This window comes from Palaemon carinicauda, chromosome 1 (assembly GCF_036898095.1).
Source record: "Palaemon carinicauda isolate YSFRI2023 chromosome 1, ASM3689809v2, whole genome shotgun sequence".
Classification (NCBI taxonomy): domain Eukaryota; kingdom Metazoa; phylum Arthropoda; class Malacostraca; order Decapoda; family Palaemonidae; genus Palaemon; species Palaemon carinicauda.
This window is the reverse complement of record NC_090725.1, coordinates 167,740,596-167,746,590: the sequence shown is the minus strand read 5'-3', so window position 1 is coordinate 167,746,590 and position 5,995 is coordinate 167,740,596. Positions and strand designations below refer to the sequence as shown.

At 35.8% G+C, this 5,995-nt stretch overlaps 1 pseudogene; it reads left to right on the top strand.

Moving 5' to 3' along the window:
* The first annotated feature begins 1,291 nt into the window (after positions 1-1,291).
* On the top strand, positions 1,292-5,694 carry LOC137643550 (zinc finger MYM-type protein 1-like; annotated as a pseudogene).
* The last annotated feature ends 301 nt before the right edge of the window (positions 5,695-5,995 follow it).

Here is a 5,995-nt window from a genome sequence, read left to right as displayed (position 1 = left end):
AATAATAATAATAATAATAATAATGATAATTAACAGTAGCTTGTAGAAATAGGCATTATTTCTTGGCAACACTGGGTCATCTTAGATCAGCTGACTATGTCTCACTGTCTGGTAACACTAGGGCCAAGGCAAGCTCAGCTGAGCTAGACTGATAACAGGCCAAGTAAACTTTCCTAGTTATTCTAACTGGTATTGCCTCTGCATTAAGGCTTTGACTCCTTTTATAGCTATAAAAAGTGTTATAACAAAAAGAGGGAGAGAGAGATACAGTGGACCAAGTGAGTCGAGTAAATTAATATATTTGGAGAGGAAAATAAGGAAAGGGCAACAGTAATGTGGACTGGAACGCATACAGCTTGTGTTTCATTTCATTTGTTGCATAATGTGTCCAATTAAGTTCTTGACCTGCACGTGATATTTAGTTTTCGATTTTTAAATAAACAATATCCAACTGGATGGTGAAAAAAATCTGTTCGTTTCTCATTTTCTTTTTTTGTTTACTTGTTTTCACCATTTGGCATTCGAGAATCATGTTTATGTCGTGTTATTAATGATGTTTATGCTTATCTGAGTAAATATTGATAACTGCGAATTGGCGATCATGTTGTGGGTCCAAAAACCCATGTATTAGCGAAATATGCTGATAAACATTCTGTAGATGAAGAATGAAGACTCCTTTATCTAAATGAAGAAATATCAAATCAACTTAATTTTACAAAGTCCAGAAATATGCTATTAAATAGGAAAATGTTGTAGGATAGCCATGCTTTCCCAATATAGCTTTAGTCATACCCCCTTCCATTCTCTACCATACTTGAATGCGGCAGTTGAGCGCTTTTTTAGCCAAATAATTATAACAAAAACTTCTGAGAGATCTTCTCTTAAAATTAAACATCAAATGGTAAAATGCATGTAATATACCATAAGAAACACTGGACTTGAAAGTGTCTTTTCATACACTGAATATTGATGACAAAATGCTGAAAGCAATCAGTAATGTCACAACATGTACAGAAGTTTCAGATATGTGATTTCATGGTGTTCGTGAGAAAGGTATGAAGGGTATAGCAAAAAGTTTAATTTCTACATTCATTTCTTTTTCTTTCTTTGAGTAAAGGATGTGGATTTCTGTTCGTATGTAATCACTTGTACCCTTTATTGTGTTTTTCCTATCAATAGGTATTTTACACTGATGCCTAAAATTTAGGGTAATTGACTGAAATTTAGGGTACTCCTGATTTTTTTCTTGGAACCTTGATTTTCTAATTCTGTTATGTTAATGATCTTCATTATGTCACGGAAGGAGAGTAAAAAAAGGGAGTAGGAGCGGTTCAGACAAGATGCTGCTAAAGGTAGCAGAACTCTTTATGATTGGATGAAGCCGAGAATGGCAGCTTCAACATCAGAGCAAGTGAAGGAGGAGAAGGAGAGCTGGTAGGAGACTCAGGAGAGTGAAGAGTCAGATGTTGAAGATATGGAAGTAGACGATGAGCCAAATGAAGCGGACAGTTTAGATAACCTAGAGCAACAAGTTGCTCCACAGGACCCCCAGACTGAAGCAAGAGCAGAAGTGAGCAAAGTTGAAGAGCCATTTTCCATGCTACCTGAATTACAGTATCCAAATGACCCTGCCCATGTTGTTATCTATAAGATATGTATTAGTGAGTCGCAGACTCTGCAATAATTAAAGCCCATATCAACCAGTAATTTCATATCCCAAGAATGGAGGGATGCTCGTTTCAGAAGAAATGGTATGAAAGAAACTTTTGGTTGGAGTATTCACCTCAGAAAGATGCCAAGTTCTGCTTCAGCTTTCGTCTTTTTTTGAACGAGGAAAAGTACAGGGGCCGAGTAGCTTGGAAATCAGAGGGCACAAGCCGTTGGAGGACAGCTTCAGAGAAAATAAAGGAGCATGCTATAGTAAAACCAATCTGTCGTGGCCACTGAGACGATGTCTGACCCAGTGTATAGCGTACTCGTGTCGAAATAATTCAATCAATTTAAGGAAAAAAGAACAGAGAACTTAGACACGAGCCATCCAAACAGAGTGAAACTGATAAAGCGTAGCCGCTTTATGACAGATGTTCCTTTTTTTTACTAATCTTACAGGATTAACCAAAGGTGGCTACGATTAAGCAAAGTTAAATTCTCTCTCTCTCTCTCTCTCTCTCTCTCTCTCTCTCTCTCTCTCTCTCTCTCTCTCTCTCTCTCTCTCTCTCTCTCTCTCTCTCTCTCTTTTCTGTTAGTCTTGTCAAACATATATATTTCATGAGGCAAGGTTTCCATTTCTATTATGATAACTGGAACCAACAATTTTTTTTGTTTTTTTTTTTAAATAATAATCCCAGGTTATTTTCCAGTTTTATCCTTTTGTCGTAATAAGACTGGCAGCTAGTGAGTTTGAAGTCTTGGAGGTCACAAGGGTAAATTTATCAGGCAAAGATCAGAGAGCCATATTTAATACCCAGAATGGTTGATCTTGAGGTATGAAATGGAGTGCTTAAGACTGCATAAGCTATCAAACTTAAACGATTGGAAATTTAACCAACTCGTGGAAACAGTCACCTACACAGTATGTTCAAGTATTTCACAATGAAGATGAACAGCGGCCCTTTTACTGATGTAATCAAAGCCTGTATCTGGCCGTCTGAAGCCTCTAATGTTACTGAATTAATAGTTCATCGAATAATCACGCAAGAAGAATGTGGAAAACCTCAATTTCAAGAAAGAACAAAGCATCATCCTCGCATTGTGACTGCTCTATGCTCTAGATGACTTTAAATATGTTTAAAGAACTGTACCAACCGTGTGTCACACGATCGTACATAGTAACGACATTTCATTTTTTGTGTATGTATTATGCTTGTATCTTCGCTCTCCCCTCGCACTGATAAGAACCTGAAATAACATGTCTGTTTTTCTCACCATTAACTGTTAACAGGTGAGCTTTTTGCCTGGGGTTTATCTATATATAAACGAGCGTTCTGTAATAAAGTTCACTCAATTGCTTTCATCCTGCCTTTGAGTCACAACCTTCTCTCGGCCCATCACAGAACAGTGTTAAACTTTTATGCATGAAAGGAAATCCTCACCATTGAAAAAATACTGGTGGAAGGTAGAGAAAACATTATATTCAAAGGATGCAAAGAATTTCTAAGGAAAATCTACATGATATATATATATATATATATATATATATATATATATATATATATATATATATATACATATATATATATATATATATATATATATATATATATATATATATATATATATATATATATATATATATATAGAGAGAGAGAGAGAGAGAGAGAGAGAGAGAGAGAGAGAGAGAGAGAGAGAGAGAGAGAGAGAGAAGATTAAATTGACTTTTCCTTTAAGAAATCCTAATCTTATAAGCCGAAAGACCATTGATTGACGGATGTGACCCGAAGACCACACGCACGGAAATATCATTAGTGAAAGATAAGTACCTGACAAGGGCAGAACATTTAAAACGATTTGAAAGGTCTTTTTGTTTTATAACTCTTCTTACAAGTTCATTATAAGCATTCTTTATGCCTAGATGTCAGTTTTCGAGATGATATATATATATATATATATATATATATATATATATATATATATATATATATACGTATATATATATATATATATATATATATATATATATATATATATATATATATGTGTGTGTGTGTGTGTGTGTGTGTTTGTGTGTGTGTGTGTTTTTTTTTTTTTTGTGTATGTATGTAAGTATAAAAGGTGTTAATGTTATTTAGGTGATCTTGGGCCAGCATGTACAGTTGTAAAGAAAGGGTGAGGGAAATTAGGATACTTGTCCCTGTATTACTGTTAATCTCTTAATCTGCCTTTATTGTTGTTTTCAAAGGTTTTTGACTTGTCTCTAAAGAGAACTTCCTTCAAGGAAAAATGAACTAAGCGTTTATGCTCAGACACGATAAGTTCTGCCAAAGAGCTTTTTTCAGCAGCCACCACCGAATGGTTTGACTATAGTTCAGAATCTCACATGATTGGTATGATTCGATGGAAAGGGTTCCAAAGTCAAGCATTAGATATTGCTTTAGAAACAGCTAATCAGGAAGTAAAAGCTACTACAGACAAAGAGAAGCAGAGTAAAAAGAGAAATTTTATGTAGGTTAATCTCCATCACTCTATACTTGGCAAGACAAGGTTTGCCATTTAGGGGCGACCAAGAAAGTTCTATCAGTGAAAATCGAGGAAATTCTCTTGAACTTCTAGAACTGTTTAGCAACTATGACAGTGTAGTTAAATTGCACCTTGATGTAATTAAAGCAAAACAAGAAATACTGAAAAGACCACAAGTGTCATCGCTTTCAAATAGGACTTAGAATGACCTGATCAAGGCTTTGGCCATTTCAGTTAGAAGAGTGATATCAGAAGAAATTCACAAGAGCAAGATCTTTTCCATCCTCATAGATGAAAACAACTGATGTATCACATACAAAACAGGCCTATTTTTCTGTGAGATATGCACATGACTTCAAAATAAAAGAATGTTTCATACAAGTATTCAGTGTGCAATCAATAACTGGTGAAGCACTGGAGAAAGAAGTGATTTCTATGCTTAATAAAAATATCCTGAACATAGATGATATGTGTGGAAAAGGATATGATGGGGCAGCAAATATGAGTGGAATATAAAATGAAATACAATCCAGACTCCAAAGACAAAACCCAAAGGCACTCTATGTACACTGCCATGCACACACCCTAAATCTAGTATTAGTCAAAAGTGCAAAATCAAGTCCTCAGTTTGTAACTTTTTTCAGTTTGGTGGAGAAACTGTGCTTTTATTGCTAACTCTTCAAAATGGCATGCTGCTTTCATGGAGATCCAGAAAGCAATGTATCCAGAAGACCACCCACTTGAACATAAGAAGCTATCAGACACAGGATGGGCTTGCAGAGAATCAGCTCTTAGAACCATGAGGAAGGTCATCCAAGCACTGGAGCCATTTTTAGAAGAGATAGTGCAAAAAATATCCTCCTGATGCATCAGCAGGTGATGCCTCAATATTGCTGCAAAGTATTAACTTTGAATTTCTTGTTTGTCTTGAGATTGCCACCCCAGTTTTTCAAGAAACTGCCTATGCCTCTAATGCCCTACAATAGAAAGACTTTGATTTAGCTACCTCCTACAGAATTGTGGATGGAGTGCTACAAAGTTTGATAGAATTAAGAAATGATGAGAAGTTTCAGGAGATTTTTACCAATGTTAAAGAGAGAGCTGAATCCATGGCCATCGCCCTCCCCTCTGAGATTCCTGGACAAGGCAGAAGAAGAAAAATGCCTGAAAGATACAAGTATAGTGATACATCTGCCACTGAGGACCAGTAATATCAATCCTTGGATGAGTACTACCGTGTGAGAGTATTTTATGTGTTTTTAGACACAATATCACAAGAGCTAAAAAGAATATTTAAAGGTGGAGATAACACAACATGGGGTATCCTAAAAGCCTTTCATTGTATGACAGTCCAAGATAACTGGAAAGAACCTGTGAATGAAGATGCATTCAAGTCATAGCAAAAATTATGCTAGTTTTATGAGTTAGAAGAAGTAGACAAACTACAGTTTGAATTAAAGATATATTCCTCATTTCCTTGCCTGCCACAGAAAACTGCAGCAACAATGCTCAACCTGATGGAAGAAAACAATGGAAAGGAGATATTGCCACTTATGCTTAAACTCTTATCAGTTTATGCCACTGTACCCGTCACAACTGCTACAGTGGAAAGGACCTTCTCCAAAATCAAGCGGGTGAAGAAAAAGCTGTGCAGCCTGTCCAGTGAGGAGAGGTTATTTGATCTTTTGTTGCTAGCTGTTGAAAAGGATATCACAATCAACAACAGTGAAGTTATCAGCATATTCAAAGAAATAGCACACAGAAGGGTTCTCTTATAAATATAAAATAATGAGGTCTGGTTATTAGCAAAGTGTATTTA